Source organism: Xyrauchen texanus, chromosome 46 (assembly GCF_025860055.1).
Source record: "Xyrauchen texanus isolate HMW12.3.18 chromosome 46, RBS_HiC_50CHRs, whole genome shotgun sequence".
Lineage (NCBI taxonomy): Eukaryota > Metazoa > Chordata > Actinopteri > Cypriniformes > Catostomidae > Xyrauchen > Xyrauchen texanus.
Window position 1 is genome coordinate 5,894,325 of NC_068321.1, and position 16,178 is coordinate 5,910,502.

Genomic DNA, 16,178 nt, shown 5'->3' on the forward strand with positions numbered 1-16,178 from the left:
GTGGAATGACTTAAAGAGAGCCGTTCACACCAGACATCCTAAGAATATGGCTGAGCTGCAGCAGTTGTGTAAGAGAGAATGATCCAAAATTCCTTCTGAACGTTGTACAGGTCTAATCCGCAGCTACCAGAAATTCTTGGTTGAGATTATTGCTGCCAAAGGAGGATTGACCAGTTATTAAATCCAAGGGTTTACTTAATTTTTACACAGCAATTTGAATGTTAAATTTGATGTATTCACTAAAGACATGAAAGATTATAATTGTTTGAGTGTTGTTAGCTTAAGCACATTGTGTTTGTCTATACTTGTGATTTTGATGAAGATAACATCACATTTTACAACCAATTCATGCAGAAAATCAGCTAATTCCAAAGGATTCACATATATTTCTTTCCACTATAGATGACCAAAATAGAATACCAAAATGTGCTTGGTTCTAAATCCCACAATGCAATGTGCCCAAAAAACAGTTTGTATTTTTATTTATAAATGATGTAATACAGTCGACAGGAATGCATATTTTATGAACTCTGCTCCCTAACTCAAACTCCAGTCCTAAACCTAACCATCAGTGGAGTGAAAATGTAATTTTAGAGTGAAAACGCTACCTTGCAAATATGCCCAACATTGTTTATGGGAACACAGTTGCTCACTGATTTGCAAGGGGCCAGAACCTGTGTCTTGAAGGTTGCTCGCACAATTTCAAAGGGAAATGTGATCACGCTTGAATTGATGCATAAAGGTCTGATGGAGTATGCAGCTTGTAAGTAATTCGGCTGTTTGGGGTTGATTTCAGGGTACATGAACTTTTGGAAGCAACTTGTTGATTTCCCATGTGATCATGCTGTTTTATTTCCAATGTGCATGTGATGATCTACTGTGTAATCTACCATACTATTGTTTGTAACAATTATCGTTGCATAGTACGCAATATAAAATATAAAGTGTTTAGTATTCCGTCATTAGCAAGATTGGTTGTGTCTAAAAAGGACCCCTCGATCTGGGTAAAGTCTCTCACAAAAACCCTACACCTAAACCCCTACCCCTAAACATAAATCTAACCCTAACCTTAAAGGAACAGCAAATGCAACTCTTGCAAGTCTTTGCCAAATGAAGGGTTGCATTCTAGACATGACCAGCCAGAATCCATCCATTCAGATAATAGCCAATGTGTTTGTCTGACTTCAAAGCTACTGCAGAGAGACAGATGCCCCCTTGTGAACAGTGCAAGAACAACATGCTCTTTTAGTACACTTTGCTCTTCATCTCTCTGTCTGTAAAATGAAAGAGTGAGAGGAAGCATTAGAGACAGTGTGGAAGCTCTGTGTGGATGTGAGGGGGAGTTGCTTGGTCACAGGATATTCCCAGGCAGATTATGGCAAAGCTCTAATCTCTGGATTTGCAGTGTAACTGAGTGCCGGCGCTGCAGTGTGGGAATGTGTCCATTAATCTTGTGTATAATTTCGCTCTCTCATTCCTGATACTCCATTCTGCTGTTCATTTTCCATTTTAGGCGTCATATTTTTGTATTGAATTTTATTACACTGTAAAAAATAATTGTTGAGCAAACTTAAAAAATCAAGAGTCCTCTCATCAACTTTTTAAAAATTGTCTTCAGTAACATTGCTTTTAGTCAATGTGAACTGTTTTTTCTCACTTAATGAAACATTCGTGTGAAAGGTACTAATAATTTCTCTTTCAGCCAACTATCATTTACATTTATGCATTTGGCAGATGCTTTTGTCCAAAGGGACTTACAGTGCACTTATCACAGGGACCATCCCCCAGAGCAACCTGAAGTTAAGTGCCTTGCTCAAGGACAATTTGGTGGTGGCTGTGGATCGAACCTGCAACCTTATGCTTACCATTTCTGTGACTATCAATTCGCAATACGAGAATTGTCATTTTGTCACCATTTTAATTACTTTTACATTAAGTAAACAGCAATCTCTGCCTCTGAAGAGTGGTATGTCTTTCAAGGCAAGGCAGTACGTAAAATAGTTTGACATAGACACACAATAGACACACAAACCTCTACAATGGTGACAATCAACAAACCTCATTAAGTTAAAAGATGAGCTCCTATCTTTACAACACAACAATCGACTAACAGTGGCTAAGAAGCAACAACACTTTCAGCATAAATAAAGTCAACAAACAGCAAAATAAGCCTGAAACACTAACTACATAATTCATGTTTCAATGCATGCTGGGAACTTGCAAATCAGTGACATTGTTCAATATGAAACTCTGATCTGTGTTTACGGCGTTCCAGGCACACTGTCAGGCCACATTCAAACTAATACTTTTTTGTTTGAAAATGTCATAGATTTTGCTATGTTTATGCCTTCACTGGAAACTTCCTTCCAGAACCGCATACTTTGGGGAATGAGGATGTTAGAAATCTAAGTTTTCAAGCAAAAACTGATTAGAAACAAAAGCAGTAAGGATCGATTGTCTGACAGTGGCGTCTCAGTGAGCGTGTGGTTGTTGGCAGGTGTGTTTCCTAGCAACTATTCTCTTCACGTCACTGTGAAGTGATCCAGGAAGTCAAGAGGGTCTGGCAAGGGTTTTGAACATGATCCCTTCAATTACACATTTAACGGCTTCCGTCACTCTACTGTCATATTAGATTTTGTCAAGCAGTGCTTTGCTGGAAGTTCTCAGGCATACTAAACCTTTGCTGCCTCCATCCATCTATCCGTCAATTCTTCCATCCATCCATCCATTTTGGAAAGGTTTTCCATGTCTCTTGCTTATGATTGACATGTGGAGCTTTACTGATGCAAGTCACATCTCTAACGTTTGACACATGTTCTGCTTGAGCAGCATTTCATTTTGATATTTTTATTTTTTTCCTTCGCAGTAAATCAGTATTCATAAACATGAATGGGTGAACTTGAAACATACAATTTAACAATGGGCACTTTTGGACTTCAAAATGATATTTAATGTTTTTAAATAAAAATACCCACTGATTTATTGGATTTGTCTTCTAACAATGTGCAACAGTTGATATATAGTGCATGCATCACAGGGGAATTCTGTCATTTTTGTACAAAATACTGTGATCAAATGGTTTGCCTGGTGGGGATGGGGTGGTTCAAGGCCGCCAAAGCACGAAATTCACTTCATTTGTAGCTCAAGATTGGTTGCCCAATGAAGCTGAGCAGGGTTGAGCCTGGTCAGTACCTGGATGGGAGACCTCCTGGGGAAACTATGGTTGCTGCTGGAAGGAGGTAATGGGGGAGTCTAGTAGGGGGTGCTGTGAAGGCCCTAATGCCCCAATATAGTGATGGGGCACTATATTGTAAAAAGGCACCATCCGTTGGATGAGAGGTTAAACCAAGATCTTGACTCTCTGTGGTCATTAAAAATCCCAGGAGAGAGTGGAGTGATACAGTAGAGCCAATTAATGGATGGGGATTATTAGGAGGCCATTATTGATAAGAGTCAATGGGGGAATTTGGCCAGGACACTTCTTGAAAAGAGTAGGGGTGTAACCCCAGTGTCCTATTTCCCCCATTGACCCTTATCAATAATGGCCTCCTAATAATCCCCATCCATTAATTGGCTCTATCACTCCACTCTCTCCTCTCCACCAATAGCTGGTGTGTGGTGAGCGTACTGGTGCACTATGGCTGCCATTCTATTATCCAGGTGGATGCTGCACACTGGTGGTGGTTGAGGAGAGTCCACTGTGTAAAGCGATTTGAGTGTAATGTCAGAAAAGCGCTATATAAATGTAACGTTCATTCTTTCATTCACTTCATTTTCCCATACGTGATCTCAATAAACATGTAATTGAAAATCACCCAATAACTCGAACATAAAATTAAATATTAAATGGTCAAAATAAAGTGTTATACAGTAAAATAGTTCTTGTTCTCTGGTCACATACAACAGGTGAAAAATAATAATTCATATCTGACCTCTGGATTTTAGTGTTTATATTTCGAGTGTCATTGATGATTATTATTTTACATGTAAAACAAATGTATTAAATTAAATTACAAACAGGTTTAGAAACAATGCCATTTAATCCCATGTAAAATAAATCAGATGTTTCTTTAAATAAAATCATTAAACTTTGGATCTTTTAGACGTTTAATTAATTCACTGGAAGAGTGCAAACTTATGCACAATTAATACAAACTTTTTTAAACAAGAAAAACTGAAGAGCTGCAAGATCAACAGGTCATTTCACGGAGTAGGGCTTTATTCCGATTCGTCTAGTGGGATTGAAGATTGGGATGAGAGCGGCCGACGCCCGCAACATGATGATGGATCTCTGACTGTCGACGGAGGATCTTCTCCTCAAGTTAAAAGAACCTGGAAGTCACTGAAGAATCACAAATTCAGAGGTACGTTAAACTTTAAGTGATGTTATAAATGGTATTTTGTGTATTTGTTCAATGTGTTTGTAGGTAGTCATTGTCATTGACGGCCGTTGACGTGTTCACATGCTAACCATATTTGCTCTCCCACCAAAATGCTTATTTATTTATACAGGCGCTTGAGAAAGCCAACATATTGCTTTTCTACTTCAGTTTAGAACAGAATAATTGATGAGGGACCGTCGAATTCTTGACAAATTTTGCACAAACCCATATTGTAATTTCGTTGTGGCCGTTACGCCTCAGGTTTGCATTCATTTTCAATAATTCCACTTATACCAAAGCTACTTCACCTCAAGACTTTTTTTGTCATGTTTTCTTCATTTTAACACTTTAGTCTGTCGAACTGCTTTCTTGCACCACGTATTGAGCATATAACGGTACCACTGGTACGGAAGAAATCCGCTCAACGCCACTCACCACCTCAGAGAGCTGGTGCTTTGGGCCGGTGTACAGCAAGTTTATACCGGCTATGATTGTTTTCCATCCACGAGCAATAATATAATTTTTCATATGTGCGATTACAGTTGGAAAGATCCCAGTGTTCATTCCTAATGTTGATTTATTAAACTTTTGCTTCCCCAGCCACAGTATAGTCACAATAAATCAAGTATTATGACATTATTGCCTGTAGTCCTTGATCATGCTTATATTTCTCTGTTTTTGTTAGAATAATTGGCACCAATCTCTTGGAGCCTGTACCTCTGATACTTGAGGTGGAGAGGAGAAAGGAGAAATTTGGGCATACAGTCTGAAGAAAGTGCAAAGAGCCTGTCACAGGTCTGTGCCAGGGGTGAGTGGATTGCTTTAGGATAACACAATAGCTAGTCAAATGCACAATAATGTTTTACAGGACATATATTTTAAGTCTTCCTTTTTATTTGTATTGTGCTTTTCACAATACATATAGCTTCTTATCACTGATAGCACTAATGATCTTTCTAACTGAAGTGTAACAGAGTGTTGTTGAGTGGCTGCAAAATGTAAGTTCAGATGGGGGTACTTTTGAGTTTGAACAAATATTTTCCTCTGCACTTTTGAGTTTGCTGTCATTGATGAGGATGCCCCATTGAGGGACATGTAAATATTTGATAAGATAAGATGCTACCAGATACTTTGATTGTTAAAGACCGGATGCAGCAATATCTTATATCACAAGTAATATCACAGATCATTTTATGTCAATTATCATCTTGAAATTCATGTTTGATTTCATTGTTGCATGTGGAACAGCTGGTTACAACTACATTGTAAAGACCAGGGGGACATGGAAATGAGAGGGTTTGATTATTTTACTGTGGTTTTATGGTGTTTTCCCCTCTTTTTGAGCTTTTTTTAAGTCACCATCCACTTACATTATGGCCAATAAACACTATGAAGATTTCAAACATTCACGTTTTGTGTACCACAGAAGAAAAATATTTACAAGTTTGGAGTGACGTAAAAATGGACATCATTTTTTATTTTTGGGTGAACTATTCCTATAAGACTGATGTGACCACTTTAATATCTAGTTAATGTGACGGATGAACTTTCCATTACTATACATTTTTTCAATTATGTGATGAAATTGACCGAATCCATTCATCAACTGTCCAGTGCTTCAAGGAGGGCTTCACTAGTATTGTACATGAGCTGGCACCAAGAAAAATCCTTTTGGCCAAAATACACATTGAAGCTAGAGAGTAGATGCTTGCAGAAGATCTTCCGGGTATTTCCTGTGGCATTACTGCGGATTATATGAGTAGTGCATTTTGTCAAGCAAATGTTTTTTTTTCATCAGAATGATGTAATTCTGTCAGTTCTGTCATAGCAAATGAAGTAAAGCTTGGAAAGTTGTTTTGCAGATGTTGCATGGTTTTAATTCTGTTCTAACATTATGTTTTCCTCTTACAGTGTGATGCTGGTACACCATGTGAAAATGGCTTTCACCAGGATGGTTCAAGTCCTGATCAAATGAATGGTGTTGGGGAATAAGTATCAAAGAGGGGGTAATTGCAGCCTTCAGTGCATACTTTCTTTTTTAAGGACTTTTTTTTGCCCTATATGAAAAATATGCTCACTTCCTGCAAAGTGCTATTGCAAAGATATGAGTCAAGAATCATTCAAAGACATCCTGTGTTCCAGAAGAGACTATTAACACCGGAAAAAAAAAAATGGTTATATTAAACTCAAACCTGTATGACTTTCTTTTCTTATGCGGGGACAGAAAGGAGATATTTTTAATGAATATCACAGCCTGCACTTTCAATGCAATGGCAGTGGATAGAGCCTCAATTTAAGGCTTAGAGGACCCAAAAGATGTCATAAAAGTAGTCCATCTGACTTTACGTCTAATTTCAAATCATCTGAAAGCAGACGAGAAATAACCTAAAATGAGAGAAGCTCCTTCTAAGTGGTTTGTGTGTTCATATGTTCGTTTTGTTCTTTTTTAAGCTTTAAAGTGACGATCAACTGCCATTGTGTTGAAAAGATAGCCTGTGATGTTCATTAAAACCTTTCCTTTTATGTGCTCCTAACATTTATTTTTGGTTGAGTATTAAAGGGTACGTCAGTTCAAATGAAATGTGTTGTCATATTTTTAAAGTGAAATGGCTAAAAGAAAAATGTATCTTACTGTATTTGATGACAAATTGTGATTCTGAGATGTTAAAGTGTTAATTCTGTGACATTGTGAACAAAAATGTGACATTATTGAATCATGTTATTAAATAAATGTGATTAAACATCAAGTTGGCAGTTTTTAAAATGCTTTGAGTACACATTTGCCATTCATTAGGTGCAAAGTGCTTGTACCCTTTAAAGGCCAAATTTGCACCTTTTTCCGGGGGTACATTATAGTACCATATCACTGAGGTCCAAGTTAGTCACCAAGGGTACAGTAGTAAATCAAAATTAAGAAGTTAATAAAATAATACAAAAATAAATAAATTAAAGCAGAAAGAATAATGTTAAACTAAAGGAAATCCCAAATTATAAACTTTCTGTTGTTAAAATAAATCTGACATGTCCATAAAAAAACAACATTATGTAAACTTTAGGAATTATATAAATCTCAACCATTGTGCACAGTGGTATTACTACTAATACCCTCTCTTTTGTCTGGCTTAACTGCTCAGATGAACTACTAAGTACACATCTGTCTGCAATACGTTCCACATGTAGAAACATCGCTGCAGAGTCTCAGACTGTGTGCCCTGCGAACTCCATTCCTCCAGAGGGCTCCAAAACATGTCTATCTGGATGAGGGTACAAACATTTTACATTTACAACAACATGCTGTTTGTTAAATGTGTGCTGCAAAATTTATCCTTTTCCTGAACAGTAACGTGGAGGTGTTGAACTGCTTTTTTGTTTCCAACCAACCCATGCAATTCCCATGCTAGTCTAGGCTGGTTATGCTGGTTTTGTACTGGTCTAGCTGGTGGACCAGCATAGACATGCTTTAGCAGATAAAGCTGCCTGACCAGCATGGTCATTCCGATGAAGCTGGTTAAGCTAGTTTAAAAGCTTGTGCAGACACCATCACACTAACATCCCATGCTGGCTGCCACCAAAAACATACATTGGTGACCAGCAATGCTGGTTGTTCCAGCTGGGAATGATTTGTGGCGTGTGTCTATACAGAAAAGATGTAAAAATAAGCCTACTCTGAGAAATATTTTCTGGAGTAAAAAGTGTAACAACTAGATCTGGTCTCCCCATTGTTGACTAGTCATGATTGACGATGAAGAGTCCAGTGTGGGTTGTTAAACCAGTAGCTTTGAGAAGCTCTGTTCCAGGAGCAACAGAAGAGACTTGATGCAGACCCACAATATTCTAGGAACTAATCACTTTTGTGTGATGGCAAGTGATACAGAGTCGGATGCCAGTTCATTTACTGAACCCTAATTAAAGCTTCACAATGTTTTTCTGATGGTTGTATATTTTATTATTGTTATATTTTGTATATTTCACATTTTCCTTTTAAATAAAGATCTTTTAACTCAATAATTGTCTCAGCATTTATGCTGTGTAAACATGAATTAAAGGCCTGTAATAAGAGGCATAAGCTAAATGCTGTTTGGGATTGGATGGGCTACATTTTAAGTTTAACCAATAAAATGCATGCAGTGGCTCAATATCTGTCAAGATTTAGGGATGTGCTAAATAAATTGTAACCAATTAAATGAAAGCCAGTGTGTGCAGTGACCCAGTGGTTGCCAAGAATTAAGGGTAAGTCAAGCCAGTTTGAGATAAATGGCACTTTTCCACTGCACGTTATGGTTCGCCTCAACTCTACTCACTTTACGTTTCTGAGCTTGCATTTCCACTGCAGTTTAGTGCCCCTCAACGTTGGTGGGCTTATAGAATGATCGTCATAGTTGCGCCGCCTCTACTGCAATGACATCATTTTAAACACGACACAAACTGATCAAAACAATAACACAACCGCTAGCTGTTAGCTACTAGCTCATTGTGCTGCATAAAGCGGTTGTTACATGGTGATTTTACACAAGTGTAACAGTTAAATTGGTCTGGTTGTTTTAGAAGCAAGCTTCCAGTAGCTGGTCAACTAAATAAAGTGAAGCTTTCAAGCAGAATATAGAGTTAATATAACAAAACGTACCATCCTCCATCATGGCTGAGTCCAGGGGACTCTCCCTCCCATTGCTCGCCGGTTTAGATAGCGTCCATTTGGTCGAACCACTTCCACTTTTCCTTGATGGTTCTGTAGCCACTGTTGGTAGGTCCGGTGGTAGCCGTGTGCGGCAAACAGCTGATACACTTCCAGAGAGACCTTTTCGTTTCGCTCATTGCTAACGAGTGGACCGTCTGCACCTCCTTTATTGACCACGGCGTGGTTTTGCACACAGCCATTTCTTTTTTCACAATTCAAAAGACGCATGGACAAATGATACTGTTATCACTGTTGCTAACTTTAAAACTAGCAGGTTGGAAATCCAGTGACGCTGGTAGTGACTATTCTCCCTGACCAATCAGTGATCTACAGGATTTTGACGTCACATTTACTATCGGCTCGGCTCACTTGGATCCTAGACTGAGGTGGTACTAAAAAAAAGTATCAGGTACCAGGTACTATCCACAGTGGAAAACCCCAAAAAAGCGAGCAGAGTCGAGTTGTGAGTTGTACCGTGCAGTGGAAAAGCCCCACAAGAGGTGACCATTTTATGTAGAAGGTGAGAAATGTAAATGTAACTCAGGTGTGAAAGTCTCCTGACAGACAACTTAATGGGATTACTTACCATGGCAACAAATGGCCATAACACGAAAGGAATCGTCAGTCGCCAACATCCGAAATAGTATATAAGTGGATGTACACAGGCCTGTGGAATTTGAGACTCTGAGTCAAAAATTCAGTGGTTTATACAGGAGTCTACTGGTCCGGCTACAGCTCTTTTCATGCAGTGAACGTAACTGCCATTCATTAGTGATCCTTCATGTCTTCAAATGAAACGATTACTGTATGCACCTGAAATGTGTTGTGCCAGCAAGGCCCGATAATCACAATCATGATATGTTCTGCACTTGTAAGACGGATTCACGGACATTAACGTGATATACTAAAGCCGAGCGCTCGCTTGTGTATGATTTACGATTGCTCACAATCTGAGCCTCTAAGCACAGACTGCTGTAGCTCAGCAGCTTTGGAATCCATAAAGACAATGAATCATCTAGACACATGCTGTTCTGCTCAGCAGCTGAAAGTTTTTGGGGAGATTTGACAAACACTCCTTTTCAAAAGCTTGGAATCCTTAAGACATTTGTATGTTTTTGAAGAAAATTTAAAATGCTACAGTCAAGTCCTGCTAATTATCTAACTATAAGTTACCTTAAAAAGTTTATATATATATATATATATATATATATATATATATATATATATATAGCTGTATTCAAGGGACTGCACAATGTTAGCCAATCATAACAGTGGGCGTTAACATTGAAGTTTAAAGAAGACCCTTAGTCCAAAACTGAGCTTTTCAGAAAGAAGGCCAGAGACTGGTTGGGAAATTATCATATATTAATAAATTATGACTGTTTGTTGCAAAAGAACATAAATAAGAGTATGTCATGACCCCTTTAAAGTAATAGTTCACTCAAAAAATGAAGAAAACATATCAAAGAGTCATTCTTGCCGAACTGGTTTCAAATGTTTCCATAAGGTCTTCTATTCACTTCTCCTACAAACTAGGAATAGTGTGATTTCTCTGTAATCTCTGTTAAGAGGGAAAAGATAATTTTACATAACATTTAGATTTGGTGGATGGCCAGTTCTTGTCAGATTCACAGACTTTTTTATTCCCCCCTGTTTTGCATTAAATACTCATGTCCTTGTAATAAATGTCCTGATATATTGGAGACAATTTTGTACTTACAATTTTTAAAGATGGGAATCATTTCTTTTATCATAATATCACAATTCAGTCAACATATCAGTGATTTATTTATTTTCTACCTGGTGCTATGCAATCTTCTGATCGGTCGGTTCTCCCGATGGCCATTCCGCCCCTGATCGGCCCCAAAGTGCAACGGCACAATGGGAAAATGCACAGTATGCCAGATTATGCCAGTCAAGCCCTAACTGTGAAACATAATTTCTTCTAATAACACTAATAAGCATTTGGACACTGAAGACACAAGTTTGTTAAGTTTAGAAAGTGGAATTTCCCCCCAATAATCCATTATGTAGGTCTTTAGCTGCACAATTGTATGGGGTCTTCATTTTCATTTGGTGTGCTTCATAATGTGCCACACATTGTCATTTGGATAATTCTGCAGGTAGGCTAATCTCTGCTCTCAAAGCCATGCACTTGTAATCGGAGCAGTATGTGGTTTGAAGTTCTATAGCTGGAAAATGCAGGGACATTCCTAGAAAAGTCTGCATTCATGATGTTCTCACAGATGTGAGAGTTACCCATGCCATGGGCACTGACACACCCCTGGCCCATACAGACACTGGCTTTTGGATCTGACGCTAATAACTGCTTGAATGGCCCTTTTCCTCTTTGGCCCGGAAAACAAGACGGCTTTGTTTTTCAAAAACTTTTCAGAGCAAAAAACATGGTTCCACTGTTCTACTTTCCATCTAAGATGAGACCGAGCCAGAGAAGTCGGCAGCGCTTCTGAACAGTGTTGATGTACGGCTTCTCCTTTGCATAGGAAAGTCATAACTTGCATCTGTGGATTCAGCGGCGAGTGGTGTTTACTAAAGTAATCCCAAGCCCATGTTCATGATATCCATTATAGAATTGAATGCGGTTTTTTTAAGATGTCTGAGGGATCAGAGATCACACGCATTCAGATATGGTTGTCTTGAACGAACCTTGCTCTTAAAGGACTAGACTGTTTTTGGAGGCTCCTTATACAGTTTACAGTACTATGACACAATTGCCTCACCTGTTTAACATCTCCTGTTTCACATCGTCTTGTTATTTCAACTCGTCAGATTGTTATAATTCTTAGATTGCCCAAATCTCATCTTTTTTGGACATGTTGCAATCATCTGATTTGAAATGACTGTACATGGTAAGGTAAAACATCATGTAATGTGTCGTTGTAGTGCTTTCAATATAGCAAAGGGTGACTCTATTTTACAAATCACTCCTTTTTGTTTTTATTAGCAGTTTTCATACTGACCCAACTGTTTTGGGATTGGGATTGTATATAAGGCCCCTAAAGTGCTGTTGAACAGATGTCTGCACATCCATGTTGGGAAAATGAGTAAAATCTTTCTCACCAATAACCAACACCAAAACCAGCAGCTTCCCTGATTCGATCCACACAAACTACCAAGCTATATTGTTTTCAGGCACTCATGACAACTCTGTGCAATTGTGGTGAGAAGAATAGTATGCGGGTTGGTGCTGTTTTGGCAGCACGAGGGGGCAAAGTATTAGGCCGGTGGTTTTAATATTGTGGCTGATCAGTGTATATAGAGAAAGATAGAGATAGATAGAGAGAAAGAAAGAGATAGGGAGGCTAATATGAATTCTCAGTTTGATTCATTAGCATGGAGTAGTGGCTGGGTAATGAGCCAGCTGCAGTGGCTGCATAGATTGAGGTGGTAAAGCCTGCTAAAATAAAGCGTCCCCCAAGACGGAGCCGTCAAGGGCCCAGACAATGACTACATCTGTAATTACTTCCACCCAAGCTGTCCCGCCGTCCTCCCCCTGTGTTGAAGACTGAGATATGTTGACGATAAACAGCCTACCAGGACAATGGCAGTCAATCTTACCTTTACAGCTATTCTGACAGTCTGACAGTTATGACTCTTACTTACAACAGTATCTTTTATTTATCAATTATCAGCCTACAGTATATGCTGTCTCATGTAGTATTCATTTTGTTGCTGATTTGGGGAGGGGTTTTGAATTACAGCGCATTTATTTGTGCCTTGCTGCAAAAAATAAATAAATACACATACACAGTATTTTTGTCTTGTTTTCCAGTAAAAAGATCCTAAAACCAAAAATACATTTACTTGAAAAGCAAGAAGTTATTTTGTGTAGTTTTTAAATTAATCTAACAAAATTTACCAAGGTTAATGCTTGATACAATTTTATTTATTTTTTTAAATAAGCTTAAATGGAAACCAAGTTTATTTATTTAACACATTGATAAACAGATTTAGCTTGTTTTAAGCATAAACCTTGTAACATGTATTTATATCTTATGTAATTTTGCTTGTCAAGTAAATGTATTTTGTTTTGAGGATATTTAGGTAGTGTTACTGGAAAGCGAGATGAAAATACTGTTTAAAAACAGATTTTCTGCAGTGCTCTTGGCTGAATAAATATTTAGAAGTGGACGTAGAAATATATGTAGTTCGCTGACTGAAAGTGACTCTGTTGTTGTAGGAAATATTGATTTCACAGCGTATCCATCCATCTCGCCATCTGTCTGCCGGTACATTCTTCTGTCTATCCCTGCAAACCATCCATCCATGTTCTTCCTTTGGGAATATTGTCTGTCAGATCACTGTCTGCATGTGGAGGGACTTGTAGCCCATAGAAAATACACCAAAATAACAAACTAACACATACACACACAGTCAATAATAAGAGGCATTGAAAGAGTTTTCCTCCCCAGTCGTAATATTAAGGTAAGGTTTATGATATTCGAGAAAAGAAAAGAGGTCTTTGATTAAATTTAAAGAATCAATAAAAAGAATCTGGTCCACAATGCAGCTTATTCTGGCCAAGATCTGCCCACTAAGACAGGGAATTCCATTTTCTTTTACGTGGCATTTAATGGAGGGGTTACTGTATCTGAAATAGCGGATACCACAAGAATGGATGTGCCATTACAGAATGCACCGATAAAAATATCGTAGATGTGTGCAAACTTTATAGTTGAAATTTCCGTCCATCCAAAAGTAAATAAAGCACTGATTATTTCACAAATATAACTCCGAAAACAAAGTGTAACATACCAGCTTGAACTCATGAAAATTACGTGACCTTGGCAAAATATTTTCGAAATTAAATCACGTGCTTCATTACACGTTTTGCTGCAGTTTTCCAGTAAAATGTCCAGCAGGGGGTGCCAAAAGTGATTGAAGTGGTGTCATAGTCAGGCAAGATTTTTAAGATGTATGTAAATGGAGGTTGTAATGAGTGAAGCGTACCTCCTTAACCTAAAACTCTAACCTAAGCCTTACCAATAGTTTCCTAAAAGCAAATTAAACGGTAAAATAAAACAGACATCCTTGCCATAAACCAACTCCTAACCCTAACCGAAAGTTAGGCAATTGGCAATTTATCTCCAACTCTTCTCTTTCTCCACCCGGTTATGGTACAGTTCAGATGAAACATCAAATAGACACTGGAGCTCCTGCCAATGTTCCTCAAATTTCTCCATCATTTCTTCGGTCCAATGAGACTTTCTTGATACCGCAGCCATGCTAGTTGATGTTCTGTTGCAGGTACATCAGGACTCCTACCACTGAAACTTCCTGTGCCCCGTATCTTGCTCTCTCATTGGCTGTAGGTCAACACTGCAGATGCATTCAGTCAAAACATATTTCACACTGCACGATTTGGAATCGCAGACAGGTCCAGATATTTAACATTCTTAATATTTCGCCTACATCGGCGATGTGTCGGCACTTCTCTCAAATTGCGTCTTTGATAATTCATACATTGCGTTCGTTGCTCAATAGAGCGAGCTCTGATATGCCTACGAATTCGGGGGATCTCCACAAAACTGTTGGCGAGTGAAAATTGGGCCAAAAATCGTGTAGTGTAAACTCGGCATAAGTGTTTAGAAAGTCATAATCAGCTGTTGTAGTTGTGATTTGTGTGAAAGTGAAAAAAGTGCTCTGTTGTCGTAGCGTCTCTAGTGTTCATTTAACCAGGAAACTGCAACAAGACGTTGAATGCAAAAGTGTTCAGTAGTTATAGTAACGTTCAATCTATGACACTAGATTGGAATGTACAGTTTTGCTTGTGGATATCTAGGTGACTTGTTATGAAGTGTCTCACACAAAACTCTCTATATTTTTTGAAGATTTTATGTCTCTAACTGGCAAACTTTTGTAAATACAATGACAGGTTTTTCGACATTGACACGTTGTAAACATTACTTAGTTTCTAGGCAGATTGATGGACTCCCTGTCTCCTGAAAGTTGCGTAACACCAGCCAATCAGATCTAAACTGGGGATTTCCGCCATTATAATATACATCAGATTGTTATTGAACAGAATGTGGGTGGTTTCGTGGTGTGTCTTCTGAGACCACACGTACAACAGAGATGTATTTTGATTGATAAAATAATCTGTCATTTATTTCTTTAGTTAATCGATTAATCACATTAAACCACCAAATTGCATTTCCAGTAGAGAGCATTGTAGCCCTAGCTTAAAAGTTTTAGAATGTTTAAGTTTTAAGTAAAGAAAATTAGGTCATCATAGACTCATGAGGTCATGGTCTCAGGGCCAAAGGGATTTCAAGTAGAAAAACAATATTGGCTAAATAATTTAGTTAAGGACATGGTCTTATCTTTATCTGAAGAACTGGGCCATCCCCTGCATAAATTGGACTGGTTAACTACATTTCCAAGCCTCAAAATTGTCAATGGATGACCTTCAACATGTGCCCTTCAGAAGGTGTGTTTGCTCCTTTTAGGTGAGGTGGGGCAAGACCTCCTACAGCGCTGTCTGTATTGAACATGTTTGACCACTCAGAGGTAGAAGAGATTTTTGACAGGAGCTGTTTCTGCTTGGCAGGAGGTTATCGCATACCGCGCAGACGTGACCCAATTAAACTCACACACATGCTAATACATACACACACTTGCTTTACTCCTCAGTCCAGTCTTTGCTTTTCCTACCTCAAACTTGATACTTTCTTTACTCTGCTCCCTTGTATGTTAATGACCTTCAATGATGACAACACTCAGCCGCGGCCCGTGCATTTTAAGCCTATGCCTGCAGTTTGATTCACGGTATTAAAAACACAGTTTCACAATGATGTGACACCGTATGTCTATCATACATTATGTGGCAGTGAACTAATAATACCAATTTAAATTTTTAAAACACATCCACACACAAAAGCCAGAACCAAGGAGGTCTAATACCAAGAAAAATCTCTCTAATAATATTAGCAATTTAAATTTGGCTGCTCAAGCAGCCATTGTTAATGTTGCTATAACAATGCAAAAAACAGTTACCAAATTACTTGAAGTGACGATCATGTACATTTCAGGTTTTTAAATCCAGAAGGATCTCTTTCTCAACAGCAATATCAGCAGTGATGACAGACGACTGGTCAGCA

General features: G+C 38.3%; 1 protein-coding gene across 1 annotated transcript in view; it reads left to right on the forward strand.

Annotated features, from left to right (window-relative positions):
• LOC127638540 (serine/threonine-protein kinase BRSK2-like) overlaps positions 1-16,178 on the forward strand; it is a 278,228-nt gene that overhangs the window by 115,191 nt on the left and 146,859 nt on the right. The window lies entirely within an intron of this gene.